At 36.9% G+C, this 20,949-nt stretch overlaps 1 long non-coding RNA gene across 1 annotated transcript; it reads left to right on the top strand.

Moving 5' to 3' along the window:
* The first annotated feature begins 726 nt into the window (after positions 1 to 726).
* LOC142661668 (uncharacterized) lies at positions 727 to 20,504 on the top strand. The gene is made up of 4 exons (XR_012850784.1): positions 727 to 830; positions 12,743 to 12,896; positions 14,521 to 14,616; positions 20,354 to 20,504. It is a non-coding gene; the product is annotated as an uncharacterized LOC142661668 (long non-coding RNA).
* The last annotated feature ends 445 nt before the right edge of the window (positions 20,505 to 20,949 follow it).

Genomic DNA, 20,949 nt, shown 5'->3' on the forward strand with positions numbered 1-20,949 from the left:
CCGATGGCTGCTTTTTTCCAGAGACTGTGCCACACTTGTCTGGTATTGCTGTTCAGCTCTATTGAAGTTAATGGAGTTTAGCTGCAATACCGCGCACAACCTGTGGATAGGTGTGGCACTGTGTTTGGAAAAAACTTTCTAATTCTGGACATTTAACATTGTCATACCTAATGATCAGATCCAAAGGTACTGAAATCCAGCACTTCTTAGTTCAGGTTTCTGTTTTATTTGTATTTTGTTGCAAAGAAAAGGATAAAGTTTCCTTACGCGTTTCGAACTCAATTGTACTTGGTCATGGCAAATAACAAATACAAATAAAATATAAATTTTAACCAACACGTGCTGGATTTTCGTACCTTTTGGATCATGGGATTTGCTACAAGCCGGCCGTTTTTGGAGATAAGTGCCTGCTGACTATAATGCTTCAGGTAACTGATATTACAAGGTAGGGTACATGCCAGTCTCCCCTCCGCTTTCCCCTTTGTTACTGACTTTGAGTTTTCGATAGACATCCAATCGGGCAGAGAATCCTTCAAGATCCAAATAAGAAAGGTTATATCCTTTTTGCTATAAATTTGACCTGTACATTATTAGCGGAGCTCTGATGTGAGATTTATTGCTGTTCATATGAACTACCCCTGTACATGATGACATCACAGAGTAGTTAGGTAGCTCCGCCCCTTGTGATTACATCACTCTGCATTATTATATGACCCCTCTACTCCACCCATTTATAACGTTGATGTTCTCTTGGTTGTGGAAGAATCTAGGTCCACCTGACATCGAACCTGAATCCATTGGATACCAAGATTCTCCAGTCCTTCCAGCACGTAGGCATTGCCTTAATTTAGGCCAAGCTTAGATAGTCCAGGGCTTGGTTTTGTCATAATTCCACTTCTTCCCATAGTGAAAGGCATGAATAGGTGATAAACATGTTCAGCTCCGCTATATCCAATGCTAAGCAAATTCAAACTCCAAACGTACTGGACATTAGTCCTTTGGACCTCCTTATTAAAAGGGGAAACAGTCATCAGGCAGGCAAAGGTGTCACATGACACACTACCTTGCAGCCCTAACACACAGCTCAGCATCTAATGCATCAGAAGGGCTCTCTTGTACCAGGTCAATTAGATGGGTGCAATTGTATTCGCTGGTTTAAAGAGGCTCTGTCACCAGATTTTGCAGCCCCTATCTGCTATTGCATGTGATCGGCGCTGCAATGTAGATTACAGTAACGTTTTTATTTTTAAAAAACGAGCATTTTTGGCCAAGTTATGACCATTTTTGTATTTATGCAAATGAGGCTTGCAAAAGTCCAACTGGGCGTGTTTAAAGTAAAAGTACAACTGGGCGTGTATTATGTGCGTACATCGGGGCGTGTATTATGTGCGTACATCGGGGCGTGTTTACTTCTTTTACTAGCTGGGCGTTGTGAATGGGAGTGTATGATGCTGACGAATCAGCATTATCCACTTCTGTTCGTTAACACCCAGCTTCTGGCAGTGCAGACACACAGTGTGTTCTCGAGAGATCACGCGGTGACGTCACTCACTTCCTGCCCCAGGTCCTGCATCGTGTCGGCCACATCGGCACCAGAGGCTACAGATGATTCTGCAGCAGCATCAGCGTTTGCAGGTAAGTAGCTACATCGACTTACCTGCAAACGCCGGTGCTGCTGCAGAATCAACTGTAGCCTCTGGTGCCGATGTGTCCTCGCTCGTCCGACACGATGCAGGACCTGGGGCAGGAAGTGTGTGACGTCACCGCGTGATCTCTCGAGAACACACTGTGTGTCTGCACTGCCAGAAGCTGGGCGTTCTGAAGAGAAGTGGATGATGCTGATTCGTCAGAACGCCCAGCTAGTAAAAGAAGTAAACCCGCCCAGATGTAACACATAATACACGCCCAGTTGGACTTTAACTTTAAACACGCCCACTTGGACTTTTGCAAGCCTCATTTGCATAAATACAAAAATGGGCAAAACTTGGCCAAAAATGCTCGTTTTTAAAAAATAAAAACGTTACTGTAATCTACATTGCAGCGCCGATCACATGCAATAGCAGATAGGGGCTGCAAAATCTGGTGACAGAGCCTCTTTAACTTTCATAAAGGATTGTGTATATCCCCTCATCTAAAGGAGGTCCTTCCTGATGACTGTTTCCCTTCAACAAAGCTCAGCTAAATGTACGACAAAAACATTTCAGGCAACGCAAAAATATAGATTCAGATTTCTCGTGCCGTGTCTAAAAAGTGGATAAGAAATCTGTAAACAACGCGGCCCCAGATCTGACGCCAATAGTTTATAATCGGCTTATAATATGTTGGCGTTTTGGCGCAGTGCCATCGAGATAAGAGAAGATGTTTCTGTCACTCACATCCGCATCTTCTCCAATAATAATCAATATAGAAAACAAAGATTCGTTCCTGAGAAAATGGCGGAGCGCGATGTCTGCACATGTTGCGAGTCTCACCTGCGAGCTATAATCTTTTCCTTGTTACTGTCTGTTTCTCCATGTTCAGCATGCCACTCCTCAGGTGTGGCCCCTGTATCTGGTGCCAGCCTCATACCCTTCACACATACTTGGCATCTCCAATAAAATAATTATGGGACATTATCATTAAAGTATTAACGCGGCGCATTATGTTCCAGAAGTTCTGCACATGCACCTGACACAGGGAGCCGGCGGGTTACCCACAATAGTGCCAAAGCAAAAACATGGGGCACTATAGTGATATGGAGCATGCGGGTATAACCTGGGTATCTTCTGTATATAATTATATATCTACAGCTGGTATAAGTTATACATCTTCTTGTATATAGTGATATGGAGCATGCTGGTATAACCTGGGTATCTCCTGTATATAATTATATATGTACAGCTGGTATAAGTTATACATCTTCTTGTATATAGTGATATGGAGCATGCGGGTATAACCTGGGTATCTTCTGTATATAATTATATATGTACAGCTGGTATAAGTTATACATCTTCTTGTATACGGTGATATGGAACATGCTGGTATAACCTGGGTATCTTCTGTATATAATTATATATCTACAGCTGGTATAAGTTATACATCTTCTTGTATATGGTGATATGGAGCATGCTGGTATAACCTGGGTATCTTCTGTATATAATTATATATGTACAGCTGGTATAAGTTATACATCTTCTTGTATATAGTGATATGGAGCATGCTGGTATAACCTGGGCATCTTCTGTATATAATTATATATGTACAGCTGGTATAAGTTATACATCTTCTTGTATATAGTGATATGGAGCATGCTGGTATAACCTGGGTATATTCTGTATATAATTACATATGTACAGCTGGTATAAGTTATACATCTTCTTGTATATAGTGATATGGAGCATGCTGGTATAACCTGGGTATCTTCTGTATATAATTATACATGTACAGCTGGTATAAGTTATACATCTTCTTGTATATAGTGATATGGAGCATGCTGGTATAACCTGGGTATCTCCTGTATATAATTATATATGTACAGCAGGTATAAGTTATACATCTTCTTGTATATAGTGATATGGAGCATGCTGGTATAACCTGGGTATCTTCTGTATATAATTATATATGTACGGCTGGTATAAGTTATACATCTTCTTGTATATAGTGATATGGAGCATGCTGGTATAACCTGGGTATCTCCTGTATATAATTATATATCTACAGCTGGTATAAGTTATACATCTTCTTGTATATAGTGATATGGAGCATGCTGGTATAACCTGGGTAACTTCTGTATATAATTGTATATGTACAGCTGGTATAAGTTATACATCTTCTTGTATATAGTGATATGGAGCATGCTGGTATAACCTGGGTATCTTCTGTATATAATTATACATGTACAGCTGGTATAAGTTATACATCTTCTTGTATATAGTGATATGGAGCATGCTGGTATAACCTGGGTATCTTCTGTATATAATTATATATGTACAGCTTGTATTAGTTATACATCTTCTTGTATATAGTGATATGGAGCATGCTTGTATAACCTAGGTATCTTCTGTATATAATTATATATGTACAGCTGGTATAAGTTATACATCTTCCTGTACATAGTGATATGGAGAATGCTGGTATAACCTGGGTATCTCCTGTATATAATTATATATGTACAGCTGGTATAAGTTATACATCTTCTTGTATATAGTGATATGGAGCATGCTGGTATAACCTGGGTATATTCTGTATATAATTATATATGTACAGCTGGTATAAGTTATACATCTTCTTGTATATAGTGATATGGAGCATGCTGGTATAACCTGGGTATATTCTGTATATAATTATATATGTACAGCTGGTATAAGTTATACATCTTCTTGTATATAGTGATATGGAGCATGCTGGTATAACCTGGGTATCTTCTGTATATAATTATATATGTACAGCTGGTATAAGTTATACATCTTCCTGTATATAGTGATATGGAGCATGCTGGTATAACCTGGGTATCTCCTGTGTATAATTATATATGTACAGCTGGTATAAGTTATACATCTTCTTGTATATAGTGATATGAAGCATGCCGGTATAACCTGGGTATCTTCTGTATATAATTATATATGTACAGCTGGTATAAGTTATACATCTTCTTGTATATAGTGATATGGACCATGCTGGTATAACCTAGGCATCTTCTGTATATCATTATATATGTACAGCTGGTATAAGTTATACATCTTCTTGTATATAGTGATATGGAGCATGCTGGTATAACCTGGGTATCTTCTGTATATAATTATATATGTACAGCTGGTATAAGTTATACATCTTCTTGTATATAGTGATATGGAGCATGCTGGTATAACCTGGGTATCTTCTGTGTATAATTATATATGTACAGCTGGTATAAGTTATACATCTTCTTGTATATAGTGATATGTAGCATGCTGGTATAACCTGGGTATCTTCTGTATATAATTATATATGTACAGCTGGTATAAGTTATACATCTTCTTGTATATAGTGATATGGAGCATGCTGGTATAACCTGGGTATCTTCTGTATATAATTATATATGTACAGCTGGTATAAGTTATACATCTTCTTGTATATAGTGATATGGAGCATGCTGGTATAACCTGGGTATCTTCTGTATATAATTATATATGTACAGCTGGTATTAGTTATACATCTTCTTGTATATAGTGATATGGAGCATGCCGGTATAACCCGGGTATCTTCTGTATATAATTATATATGTACAGCTGGTGTAAGTTATACATCTTCTTGTATATAGTGATATGGAGCATGCTGGTATAACCTGGGTATCTTCTGTATATAATTATATATGTACAGCTGGTATAAGTTATACATCATCTTGTATATAGTGATATGGAGCATGCTGGTGTAACCTGGGGATCTTCTGTATATAATTATATATGTACAGCTGGTATAAGTTATACATCTTCTTGTATACAGTGATATGGAGCATGCTGGTATAACCCGGGTATCTTCTGTATATAATTATATATGTACAGCTGGTATAAGTTATACATCTTCCTGTATACAGTGATATGGAGCATGCTGGTATAACCCGGGTATCTTCTGTATATAATTATATATGTACAGCTGGTATAAGTTATACATCTTCCTGTATACAGTGATATGGAGCATGCTGGTATAACCCGGGTATCTTCTGTATATAATTATATATGTACAGCTGGTATAAGTTATACATCTTCCTGTATACAGTGATATGGAGCATGCTGGTATAACCCGGGTATCTTCTGTATATAATTATATATGTACAGCTGGTATAAGTTACACATCATCTTGTATATAGTGATATGGAACATGCTGGTATAACCTGGGTATCTTCTGTATATAATTATATATGTACAGCTGGTATATGTTATACATCTTCTTGTATATAGTAATATGGAGCATGCTGGTATAACCTGGGTATCTTCTGTATATAATTATATATGTACAGCTGGTATAAGTTATACATCTTCCTGTATATAGTGATATGGAGCATGCTGGTATAACCTGGGTATCTTCTATATATAATTATATATCTACAGCTGGTATAAGTTATACATCTTCTTGTATATAGTGATATGGAGCATGCTGGTATAACCTGGGTATCTCCTGTATATAATTATATATGTACAGCTGGTATAAGTTATATATCTTCTTGTATATAGTGATATGGAGCATGCTGGTATAACCTGGGTATCTTCTATATATAATTATATATCTACAGCTGGTATAAGTTATATATCTTCTTGTATATAGTGATATGGAGCATGCTGGTATAACCTGGGTATCTTCTATATATAATTATATATCTACAGCTGGTATAAGTTATCCATCTTCTTGTATATAGTGATATGGAGCAGGCTGGTATAACCTGGGTATCTTCTGTATATAATTATATATGTACAGCTGGTATAAGTTATACATCTTCCTGTATATAGTGATATGGAGCATGCTGGTATAACCTGGGTATCTCCTGTATATAATTATATATGTACAGCTGGTATAAGTTATACATCTTCTTGTATATAGTGATATGGAGCATGCTGGTATAACCTGGGTATCTCCTGTATATAATTATATATGTACAGCTGGTATAAGTTATACATCTTCCTGTATATAGTGATATGGAGCATGCTGGTATAACCTGGGTATCTCCTGTATATAATTATATATGTACAGCTGGTATAAGTTATACATCTTCTTGTATATAGTGATATGGAGCATGCTGGTATAACCTGGGTATCTTCTGTATATAATTATATATGTACAGCTGGTATAAATTATACATATTCTTGTATATAGTGATATGGAGCATGCTGGTATAACCTGGGTATCTCCTGTATATAATTATATATGTACAGCTGGTATAAGTTATACATCTTCCTGTATATAGTGATATGGAGCATGCTGGTATAACCTGGGTATCTTCTGTATATAATTATATATGTACAGCTGGTATAAGTTATACATCTTCTTGTATATAGTAATATGGAACAAGCTGGTATAACCTGGGTATCTCCTGTATATAATTATATATGTACAGCTGGTATAAGTTATACATCCTCCTGTATATAGTAATATGGAGCATGCTGGTATAACCTGGGTATCTTCTGTATATAATTATATATGTACAGCTGGTATAAGTTATACATCTTCCTGTATATAGTGATATGGAGCATGCTGGTATAACCTGGGTATCTCCTGTATATAATTATATATGTACAGCTGGTATTACCTGTGTATCTCCTGTATATAATTATATATGTACAGCTGGTATTACCTGGGTATCTCCTGTATATAATTATATATGTACAGCTGGTATAAGTTGTGATTTTCTTCCGCACTTGTTGCTTCTTTTATGTGACCTAATTGTTACAACGAACATCAACACATAAAAAATTTTCTCGAAATAATAAACCAAACTATAAAGGAATCTCATGACCTCTGACTATTTTGGCCTCAGTCACTGGAGATTATAACTGTCACTTATATTCATGTAATAAACCTGATACATTGTAATTCTCTGCATTGCACCGGTGACTGTCCTGTATATAATATATATGTACTTGCTATTTTACGAGACATTCACAGTCCGCTCTTTACTATAGAAGCCGCAGTCCACAGTGAATGGCTAATGTGCCACACACAAGGATCAGCGGACGCCTTTTGCCGCTGAACTTGGACGCTATTTAGATAATACAAACCTGAGTCACCGAAATGTGTAAAACCGGTGAATTATTTAATTATCATGTTGGTGAACGTCTCGCAGCTCCGCAATGTAAAGAATCTGAAAATGATCTCGAGTCGTCGTCATGTCAAGATGGTAAAAATACTATTTATCCAATTATTTCTTTCAGGAAAGCTGAATGACAAACAACGTGGCTTCCAATTGAGCTAGCCCAGGGGGTGGTCACCCAGCTTTCCTAGGCTCCTGCATGCCATATCTGCCTTGTTATCTATGGGGTATAACCTTTGCTGCAGAATCATTGCATAACTGGTAAGATTTGCAATTCAGGGCTCTAGTAAAGCTGGATGACAACCCTCGTGGGAGCAGTAATGGCGACTGTGTTGGCTGTCACCCAGCTTTCCCAGACACAAAACAAGTCTAATTAGATCATTTGTGATCAGGTATGACCAATAGAAATCTGTTTCTACTATTGGAAACCGGGTCGGTCTTAGGCAGCTGCGACCTGTATGGCACATTAGCTGTCCCCTCCTGAAGGGGGCGCTACCGACATTTATAGTGCTCATTAGAATAATTTATAAAAGCAGCTGCTATATAGTCATTAAATGTTATTATTTATAGGGTATGTTGGTATATTAGCACTGTATGGCGGTATTATTTATAGCATTAGATCGAGATATCATTTCAGCACTTTATGATGGTATTTCAGCACTGTACGGCGGCATTACTTAAAGCAGTGGATAGTGATATATTTCAGCACTGTATGGCGGTATTATTTATAGCATTGAATAGGGATATATTTCAGCACTGTACGGCGGTATTATTTATAGTATTGAACAGTGCTATATTTCAGCACTGTATGGGGGTATTATTTATAGCATTGAATAGGGATATATTTCAGCACTGTATGGGGGTATTATTTATAGCATTGAATAGGGATATATTTCAGCACTGTATGGGGGTATTATTTATAGCATTGAATAGGGATATATTTCAGCACTGTATGGCGGTATTATTTATAGTATTGAACAGTGCTATATTTCAGCACTGTATGGCGGTATTATTTATAGCATTGAATAGGGATATATTTCAGCACTGTATGGCGGTATTATTTATAGTATTGAAAAGTGATATATTTCAGCACTGTATGGGGGTATTATTTATAGCATTGAATAGGGATATATTTCAGCACTGTATGGGGGTATTATTTATAGCATTGAATAGGGATATATTTCAGCACTGTATGGCGGTATTATTTATAGCATTGAATAGGGATATATTTCAGCACTGTATGGGGGTATTATTTATAGCATTGAACAGTGATATATTTCAGCACTGTACGGCGGTATTTATAGCATTGAATAGGGATATATTTCAGCACTGTATGGCAGTATTATTTATAGCATTGAATAGTAATATAATTTCAGCACTGTATGGCGTTAATTACTTACATTTGCAGTGTTTGGTGGTGGTGGCGCTGTCTAGGATTGTTATTTACTCAACTATATGAAGGTGTTATTTAGCCAATGTATGGCAGTTTTCTTGGGGCACTATACTGTATGGTGCTTATAATTAGCGCTGTATACCACATATAAGGGGATGGGGGTCTGATATCTTATCTGCGGTTGTTTTCCTGATGGATCCTTTACCTCCTTTCTTCCTAAAGAAAACTGAAGAATTCAAAGTAAAATTTCCAGATCTTCATCCCCTCTGAACGCTGATTCAGGGTTACAGTGGGAGCGATAACTCCGTCCAGTACAATGAATTATATTATCATTAAACACTCCCGGGTTACATAAAGAGGGGGATGCAGCCAATGATATCGCCCCGAGATATTATGTTATGTAATTAACAATCACAGATTTCACAACTTCGTTCCAGTGATTCTTCATGTGCAGCATGTGATCTAAATGGGAAACATCCAGTGTAGAGGAGGATTCAAGTTACAAAGCTGGATGTTACCACAGGTGGAGAAGCATTATGGATGGAATTCCCCTTTAATCATACAAATTGCAATTTAAACAAGATCATATCAGAATTTAGTGATGTCCGTAACAGGGGGCGGGGCTGTGACAACCTCTCACACATGATATACAGGCTGGTTGTCAGTAGTAATAGATGAATAGCTGTTACTGTATATAAGATGTGTGGATCTCATGTCTGATCACAATGTAATTATATTGTATATCAGTGATGTCAGTAACAGGGGGCGGGGCTGTGACAACCTCTCACACATGATATACAGGCTGGTTGTCAGTAGTAATAGATGAATAGCTGTTACTGTATATAAGATGTGTGGATCTCATGTCTGATCAGTGTAATTATATTATATATCAGTGATGTCAGTAACAGGGGGCGGGGCTGTGACAACCTCTCACACATGGTATACAGGCTGGTTGTCAGTAGTAATAGATGAATAGCTGTTACTGTATATAAGATGTGTGGATCTCATGTCTGATCACAGTGTAATTATATTATATATCTGATGTCAGTAACAGGGGGCGGGGCTGTGACAACCTCTCACACATGATATACAGGCTGGTTGTCAGTAGTAATAGATGAATAGCTGTTACTGTATATAAGATGTGTGGATCTCATATCTGATCACAGTGTAATTATATTATATATCAGTGATGTCAGTAACAGGGGGCGGGGCTGTGACAACCTCTCACACATGATAGGCAGGTTGTCAGTAGTAATAGATGAATAGCTGTTACTGTATATAAGATGTGTGGATCTCATGTCTGATCACAGTGTAATTATATTATATATCAGTGATGTCAGTAACAGGGGGCGGGGCTGTGACAACCTCTCACACGTGATATACAGGCTGGTTGTCAGTAGTAATAGATGAATAGCCGTCACTGTATATAAGATGTGTGGATCTCATGTCTGATCACAGTGTAATTATATTATATATCAGTGATGTAAGTAACAGGGGGCGGGGCTGTGACAACCTCACACACATGATATACAGGCAGGTTGTCAGTAGTAATAGATGAATAGCTGTTACTGTATATAAGATGTGTGGATCTCATGTCTGATCACATGTAATTATATTATATATCAGTGATGTCAGTAACAGGGGGCGGAGCTGTGACAACCTCTCACACATGATATACAGGCTGGTTGTCAGTAGTAATAGATGAATAGCTGTTACTGTATATAAGATGTGTGGATCTCATGTCTGATCACAGTGTAATTATATAATATATCAGTGATGTCAGTAACAGGGGGCGGGGCTGTGACAACCTCTCACACATGATATACAGGCTGGTTGTCAGTAGTAATAGATGAATAGCTGTTACTGTATATAATATGTGTGGATCTCATGTCTGATCACAATGTAATTATATTATATATGAGTGATGTCAGTAACAGGGGGCGGGGCTGTGACAACCACATGGTATACAGGCTGGTTGTCAGTAGTAATAGATGAATAGCTGTTACTGTATATAAGATGTGTGGATCTCATGTCTGATCACATGTAATTATATTATATATCAGTGGGCGGGGCTGTGACAACCTCTCACACATGATATACAGGCTGGTTGTCAGTAGTAATAGATGAATAGCTGTTACTGTATATAAGATGTGTGGATCTCATGTCTGACCACAATGTAATTATATTATAGATCAGTGATGTCAGTAACAGGGGGCGGAGCTGTGACAACCTCACACACATGATATACAGGCTGGTTGTCAGTAGTAATAGATGAATAGTTGTTACTGTGGATCAGTGGTTGGGTCTTGTGGATAACAGGACTATTAACAATCTCCGCTAATTACAGACGCACTACTTAACAGATAAGGAGGGAACTCTCCTTTAATTGACCTTGTGTGGCTATTCCTTCGCAGTACGAGGCTCCGGGGATCGCCGTCAGTAAATAGTTAGATTGTATCCGAGGCCGTTGTTGTTCCATTGACTGAGGATCTGATACGGTTACAGACGGACTGAACGCAGATTTATAACATTATCGCATCTGAGACACTTCATGAAAAACACTTTTCAATTATGTTTGTCTTATGTTATTCCCCAAGAATAGACCTTTTAAAAGGGACACTATGGAGAAACTAATACAATGTTCTACGTATCGCAGGGGGCGGAGCATGACACATTCCCTGTCTGTGTTGTTTGAATCCTTGTCATGCTCCGCCCCTCTCCGCCCTGCAGCAGCAGCATAACCCAGTGTTGCTCCATTTGGCTGCCATGTTCCTTTAAGGCTTTATTTCCATCAGTCATGTAACGGTTTTTGCCACGATTTTTGTAATGTTTTAACAAAAATGTCTCATTCTGCCGCGATTCCGAAAATCACAGCAAAAAAACACAACAAAACCGCGACAAACGCAACACTAACACACCCTAATAAGACGTAAAAAACGTAGGTCCCCATGTGCTACACCTGGACATGTACTTTATGTGGATTCGCTGATTTACTTGGGTTATCGGAATCCTTTCTATAGAACACAATAATGGTCTCCGACCTGTGGATCTCCAGCTGTTGCAAAACTACAACACCCAACATGCTCTGACAGCTGCAGACTGCGAACAGAGCCTTAGTGCGACGTGTGTACGAGCGTCTCTGGTGCGCTCTATATGGATAGACCATTGTGTAATACTTCATTTCTCCTGTAGGGGCGCTGCTGGGTTCTCCCCACAGACCACCGCTGATTGCAGGGACACCCTGTGATCTGCTTATTGTCGGGGGACCCTTCCCACTAAAAGTGATTATCCATAGTTTGTAATTTCCCAACAGGTGCAGCTGATGTCCGTCATGCACAGGTGAGGGGGGCAGGATACACCCCAGGATATATTCGCTTTATGACATGGGGGATGTTTGGTTTGGTCACATAGTCACCCGGTGCTCACAACGCTGGGCTAGGGCCCAGTGGGCAGGGGTATTGTCCGTTACCTGAGTGTCAGGTGAGAGTCATAGGAGGGGGGTAAATGAACACAATACTGCCCCCTCCTTTAATTTCACGAGAAGATTCGATGCTGAGTAAATGCATATTAACCCCTTCCTGACCCAACAGCGAACTGCGGCCGAGGAGCTGACAATTCTCAACACGTTCTGATAGAGCAGGGAACAGAAGTGACGTTTTGCCAGGATTGGCGCTGCTGTGAGGAGCCGCAGACGCTGTGGGATGGGTGCCAGCTGCTGTGACGGGAGCCTCCGGCTGTAATGTGGTGAGTGCCCCTTTTAAGGTGATGATTTACCAGCCGCGTGATTAATCTGCTTTATTAGCTGGTTACAATGTGTCAGGGCGGTGTCTGCGCTGCAACATCACGGCTCATACCTGAGGTATAACATCACTCCGAGAAGCTACCAGGGCACCCTGTGTCTGCCCGCCCATGTGTCAGGAAGGGACCGGCCCGTGTGATCCACCTCAGCCGAAAATACGGCACCCGAGCGTCATCTAATGATTACGTTAGAGCGGATTTATGCCAAAGTTTTATCATTGTATCATCAAAAACTCTGCAACTTTCTAATTTAACTTTGAATTCATTCATCATAATTATCAAGATCTCTGCTTGCTAGCAGTGAATGAGAAAACATCTCCTTAAAGCCCCCTACACTCGGCCGTAGCCGTGTGCACGGTCTGTGATTACGGGCACGGACAGCAGCGGACTGTCACCCGCGTTTGCAGGCCGTGTTCACGTTATAAAGTATCGGAGCACTGGCTGTAAATTCAAATAATAGGACGTGCCCATTTTTTTCGGGTCATTTCTATGGGCCGGACACCTTCCCGTAAATATATGGGAAGGTGTCCATGCGCCAAAGAAAGGAATGGATCCGTATATTTATTCGCAATTACGGATCCGTAGTTGCGGATGAAAATTTCGGTCGTGTTCATGAGGCCTAATTAAGATCTCACAGCTGTTGGCTTGTTACAATTGTATCCAGCCTAGATAATCCACAGGGAGCTAAACAGTCTGGACTCCAGACTGATCGTTTGTTACAATGTATCAGGACAAGAGAGATTTGTGTTGCTGATGTGTTGACACAGTTGTAGCAAACCCTCAGCTGTGTGTAGTATTAGGTAGGATTGTTTGCTACAATGTATTAGTTGGAGTCCAGGCTGTTTAGCTTGCAGAAGATTGCAGAAGTAGTAGGATAATGAATACATATGAGAGCATTCACCTGATGGGAGTTATACTAGCTATAGATATAATATGGATGGGCTCCATGGTTACAGACTACAAACAAACCCTGTGTAGTCTGATCCTGCGATCATGTGTTACTCCAGGCTCCCTGCCCCCACTACTACTGTATATAGGTTATCAAGAAGAGCGTAAGAGATGACCCCAGGATCAGACTACACAGCGTTCTTGTAGCCTGTAACCATAGAGACACAGGGTCTGCATAGGAGCTGTATACACAAAACGGTAGAAGATTGATCAACAAGATAGTTTACAAAGTTGCTTCATTTTTTATTCTGGATGCGTCGGAGCAATAACTTGATGGAAAAGTCTTTACACCCTTCAATCTGTAGTGATTTGTGTATCAGGGAGTCTGATATACAAGTCGGGTACCATATATTGAGGATGAATAGGTGGGCCGCGCTCGGTCCATACACGGGTCATGTATACACCGGACTCCTGGTCTAGGCTCACATCGTATATAGCTTCGTCTGTGTCCAGCGTATCCCGTGTCTTGTATCCATTCCAGTTCTGGTTACATAATGTCAGATACCAGAGGAGGGAACAATAGAGGGGACGGGGGCTCCCTGCTAGAATATCCGTAATACTGACGTGGGGCCCCTGGATCAGGTTCCATTTCTGTAAACTATTCTCCTCTATTGTGTAACAGCTTCCTATCTGAAGACAATGAGGGATGTGAAGACAGAAGGATCAGAGGAAGACTTCTCCACAACTCCTTTATCCCACCAACCGATGACCGCAGAATGTAAACTCATTTATTCATTGCTCTGTTTTTACTACAGTTACCTGCGGCTGTTGGGGCATCATGGGAGTTGTAATTTTGCAACAGCTTGAAAGAGTTCTAAGAAGTTGATGGTTTGTTATCCTCAGGATAGGCCATCAATACCTGAACGATGGGGGTCCGACTCCCGGCACCTCCGCCGATCAGCTGTTTTAACGGTGCCGTGACGTTCGTATTCATACTGCCCTTCATTCCTGACCTGATCCTACTGCGAATCACCGACGTACTTGTAGCAGTATTATAGTAGTTCTATTCTTGTATATAGGAGCAGTATTATAGTAGTTATATTCTTGTATATAGGAGCAGTATTATAGTAGTTCTATTCTTGTATATAGGAGCAGTATTATAGTAGTTATATTCTTGTATATAGGAGCAGTATTATAGTAGTTATACCCTTGTATATAGGGGCAGTATTATAGTAGTTATATTCTTGTATACAGGGGGCAGTATTATAGTAGTTATATTCTTGTATATAGGAGCAGTATTATAGTAGTTATATTCTTGTATATAGGAGCAGTATTATAGTAGTTATATTCTTGTATATAGTGGGCAGTATTATAGTAGTTATATTCTTGTATATAGGGGCAGTATTATAGTAGTTATATTCTTGTATATAGGAGCAGTATTATAGTAATTATATTCTTGTATATAGGAGCAGTATTATAGTAGTTATATTCTTGTATATAGAGGCAGTATTATAGTAGTTATATTCTTGTATATAGGGAGCAGTATTATAGTAGTTATATTCTTGTATATAGGGAGCAGTATTATAGTAGTTATATTCTTGTATATAGGGAGCAGTATTATAGTAGTTATATTCTTGTATATAGGAGGCAGTATTATAGTCGTTATATTCTTGTATATAAGAGCAGTATTATAGTAGTTATATTCTTGTATATAGGGGCAGTATTATAGTAGTTATATTCTTGTATATAGGGGCAGTATTATAGTAGTTATATTCTTGTATATAGGGGTAGTATTATAGTAGTTATATTCTTGTATATAGGAGCAGTATTATAGTAGTTATATTCTTGTATATAGGGGCAGTATTATAGTCGTTATATTCTTGTATATAGGGAGCAGTATTATAGTTGTTATATTCTTGTATATAGGGGGCAGTATTATAGTAGTTATATTCTTGTATATAGGAGGCAGCATTATAGTAGATATATTCTTGTATATAGGGGCAGTATTATAGTAGTTATATTCTTGTATATAGGGGCAGTATTATAGTAGTTATATTCTTGTATATAGGGGCAGTATTATAGTAGTTATATTCTTGTATATAGGAGCAGTATTATAGTAGTTATATTCTTGTATATAGGGGCAGTATTATAGTCGTTATATTCTTGTATATAGGGAGCAGTATTATAGTAGTTATATTCTTGTATATATGGGGCAGTATTATAGTAGTTATATTCTTGTATATAGGAGGCAGCATTATAGTAGATATATTCTTGTATATAGGGGCAGTATTATAGTAGTTATATTCTTGTATATAGGGAGCAGTATTATAGTAGTTATATTCTTGTATATAGGGAGCAGTATTATAGTAGTTATATTCTTGTATATAGGGAGCAGTATTATAGTAGTTATATTCTTGTATATAGGAGGCAGTATTATAGTCGTTATATTCTTGTATATAAGAGCAGTATTATAGTAGTTATATTCTTGTATATAGGGGCAGTATTATAGTAGTTATATTCTTGTATATAGGGGCAGTATTATAGTAGTTATATTCTTGTATATAGGGGTAGTATTATAGTAGTTATATTCTTGTATATAGGAGCAGTATTATAGTAGTTATATTCTTGTATATAGGGGCATTATTATAGTCGTTATATTCTTGTATATAGGGAGCAGTATTATAGTTGTTATATTCTTGTATATAGGGGGCAGTATTATAGTAGTTATATTCTTGTATATAGGAGGCAGCATTATAGTAGATATATTCTTGTATATAGGGGCAGTATTATAGTAGTTATGTTCTTGTATATAGGGGCAGTATTATAGTAGTTATGTTCTTGTATATAGGGGACAGTGTTATAGTAGTTATATTCTTGTATATAGGGGGCAGTATTATAGTAGTTATATTCTTGTATATAGGGGCAGTATTATAGTAGTTATATTCTTGTATATAGGGGCAGTATTATAGTAGTTATATTCTTGTATATAGGGGTAGTATTATAGTAGTTATATTCTTGTATATAGGAGCAGTATTATAGTAGTTATATTCTTGTATATAGGAGCAGTATTATAGTAGTTATATTCTTCTATATAGGGGGCAGTATTATAGTAGTTATATTCTTGTGTATAGGAGCAGTATTATAGTAGTTATATTCTTGTATATAGGAGCAGTATTATAGTAGTTATATTCTTGTATATAGGGGCAGTATTATAGTCGTTATATTCTTGTATATAGGGAGCAGTATTATAGTAGTTATATTCTTGTATATAGGGGGCAGTATTATAGTAGTTATATTCTTGTATATAGGAGGCAGCAGTATAGTAGATATATTCTTGTATATAGGGGCAGTATTATAGTAGTTATATTCTTGTATATAGGGGCAGTATTATAGTAGTTATGTTCTTGTATATAGGGGGCAGTGTTATAGTAGTTATATTCTTGTATATAGGGGGCAGTATTATAGTAGTTATATTCTTGTATATAGGAGCAGTATTATAGTAGTTATATTCTTGTATATATGGGCAGTATTATAGTAGTTATATTCTTGTATATAGGGAGCAGTATTACAGTAGTTATATTCTTGTATATAAGGGCAGTATTATAGTAGTTACATTCTTGTATATAGGGGCAGTATTATAGTAGATATATTCTTGTATATAGGAGCTTTATTATAGTAGTTATATTCTTGTATATAGGGGCAGTATTATAGTAGTTATATTCTTGTATATAGGAGCTGTATTATAGTAGTTATATTCTTGTATATAGAGGGCAGTATTATAGTAGTTGTATTCTTGTATATAGGAGCAGTATTATAGTAGTATTCTTGTATATAGGGGGCAGTATTATAGTAGTTATATTCTTGTATATAGGAGCAGTATTATAGTAGTTATATTCTTGTATATAGGGAGCAGTATTATAGTAGTTATATTCTTGTATATAGGGGCAGTATTATAGTAGATATATTCTTGTATATAGGGGGCAGTATTATAGTAGTTATATTCTTGTATATAGGAGGCAATATTATAGTAGTTATATTCTTGTATATAGGGGCAGCATTATAGTAGTTATATTCTTGTATATATGGGCAGTATTATAGTAGCTATGTTTTTGTATATAGGGGTAGTATTATGGTAGTTATATTCTTGTATATAGGAGGCAGTATTATAGTAGTTATATTCTTGTATATAGGAGCAGTATTATAGTAGTTATATTCTTGTATATAGGGGCAGTATTATAGTAGTTCTATTCTTGTATATAGGGGGCAGTATTATAGTAGTTATATTCTTGTATATAGGAGGCAGTATTATAGTCGTTATATTCTTGTATATAGGAGCAGTATTATAGTAGTTATATTCTTGTATATAGGAGCAGTATTATAGTAGTTCTATTCTTGTATATAGGGGACAGTATTATAGTAGTTATATTCTTGCATATAGGGGCAGTATTATAGTAGTTATATTCTTTCTATATAGGAGCAGTATTATAGTAGTTATATTCTTGTATATAGGGGCAGTATTATAGTAGTTATAGTCTTGTATATAGGAGCAGTATTATAGTAGTTATATTCTTGTATATAGGGGCAGTATTATAGTAGTTATATTCTTGTATATAGGGGCAGTATTATAGTAGTTATATTCTTGTATATAGGGGCAGTATTATAGTAGTTATATTCTTGTATATAGGGGCAGTATTATAGTAGTTATATTCTTGTATATAGGGGGCAGTATTATAGTAGTTAGATTCTTGTATATAGGGAGCAGTATTATAGTAGTTATATTCTTGTATATAGGAGCAGTATTATAGTAGTTATATTCTTGTATATAGGAGCAGTATTAAAGTAGTTATATTCTTGTATATAGGAGCAGTATTATAGTAGTTATATTCTTGTATATAGGAGCAGTATTATAGTAGTTATATTCTTGTATATAGGTGCAGTATTATAGTAGTTATATTCTTGTATATAGGAGGCAGTATTATAGTAGTTATATTCTTGTATATAGGAGCAGTATTATAGTAGTTATATTCTTGTATATAGGTGCAGTATTATAGTAGTTATATTCTTGTATATAGGTGCAGTATTATAGTAGTTATATTCTTGTATATAGGAGCAGTATTATAGTAGTTATATTCTTGTATATAGGTGCAGTATTATAGTAGTTATATTCTTGTATATAGGAGGCAGTATTATAGTAGTTATATTCTTGTATATAGGTGCAGTATTATAGTAGTTATATTCTTGTATATAGGTGCAGTATTATAGTAGTTATATTCTTGTATATAGGAGCAGTATTATAGTAGTTATATTCTTGTATATAGCGGCAGTATTATAGTAGTTATATTCTTGTATATAGGAGGCAGTGTTATATTCGTTATATATTCTTGTATATAGGGGCAGTATTATAGTAGTTATATTCTTGTATATAGGGGCAGTATTATAGTAGTTATATTCTTGTATATAGTGGCAGTATTATAGTAGTTATATTCTTGTATATAGGAGCAGTATTATAGTAGTTATATTCTTGTATATAAAGGGCAGTATTATAGTAGTTATATTCTTGTATATAGGGGCAGTATTATAGTGGTTATATTCTTGTATATAGGGGCAGTATTATAGTAGTTATATTCTTGTATATAGGGGGCAGTATTATAGTAGTTATATTCTTGTATATAGGGGCAGTATTATAGTAGTTATATTCTTGTATATAGGAGCAGTATTATAGTAGTTATATTCTTGTATATAGGAGCAGTATTATAGTAGTTACATTCTTGTATATAGGGGGCAGTATTATAGTAGTTATATTCTTGTATATAGGGGCAGTATTATAGTAGTTATATTCTTGTATATAGGAGCAGTATTATAGTAGTTATATTCTTGTATATAGGAGCAGGATTATAGTAGTTATATTCTTGTATATAGGAGCAGTATTATAGTAGTTATATTCTTGTATATAGTAGCAGTATTATAGTAGTTATATTCTTGTATATAGGAGCAGTATTATAGTAGTTATATTCTTGTCTATAGGGGCAGTATTATAGTAGTTATATTCTTGTATATAGGGGGCAGTATTATAGTTGTTATATTCTTGTATATAGTAGCAGTATTATAGTAGTTATATTCTTGTATATAGGAGCAGTATTATAGTAGTTATATTCTTGTCTATAGGGGCAGTATTATAGTAGTTATATTCTTGTATATAGGAGCAGTATTATAGTAGTTATATTCTTGTATATAGGAGCAGTATTATAGTAGTTATATTCTTGTATATAGGAGCAGTATTATAGTAGTTATATTCTTGTATATAGGGGGCAGTATTATAGTAGTTATATTCTTGTATATAGGGGGCAGTATTATAGTAGTTATATTCTGAAATGAGTTTGTCAGCACAGCTGAGTGATTTTGAATAGGGACTTGCACTTTTGTGAGGCAGACATTTGTTGACACCACTTATCGCTGCGGTCAGATTTTTTTCTTTGTCCTCTTAGCAAACACTTTTCTTCTTACAACTTTCCCAGGTGACGTCATGTGTTTTACTGCGGACAGGGAGAAGAACAAGCTCCTATTATCTTCAGCCTTTATTCAGCAGACTGGTCTCCTCTGCCAAGATGAATCCCCTCCACCCTATCAATGCAGACCAAACAAGTAGGGACGTGTCAATGTTTTCATCCTCTAGATGTGAATAAGAATGTTCTCATTCATTGACAGCAAGCAAAGATCTTTCATAGGATTGCTTTTTACGTTATAACCGCTAACCTGTCTATATATGTAGAAGTTAGTGTTTTTAATGACTCTGGCGCACGTTCCACCTGCTGTAAAACGTTAGGCAAGTCAGCGGCACCACGGTTGCGATTGTACAGGGCGAATGGTGAATGAAGAACGTTATTCATCAGAGGACCGGACGCCCAGGCTTAATTAATTGGGTTGTACAGTCATGTCCTCTCAATAATTTACCCACCAGCCCAGATTACAGGGGGGAGGCGGGGGGCTCTCAATAGTCTCATTGTCCTCCCAGACATTGTGCGGTGTGTGATAAACAGACGGCCACTTGGCGGAGTGACCCAATCAGTGACAATCGCTCACTTTTCATTGGGTCTCGTCCCCAGACAGTTTG

This window comes from Rhinoderma darwinii, chromosome 10, assembly GCF_050947455.1.
Source record: "Rhinoderma darwinii isolate aRhiDar2 chromosome 10, aRhiDar2.hap1, whole genome shotgun sequence".
In the NCBI taxonomy this organism is placed as follows: domain Eukaryota; kingdom Metazoa; phylum Chordata; class Amphibia; order Anura; family Rhinodermatidae; genus Rhinoderma; species Rhinoderma darwinii.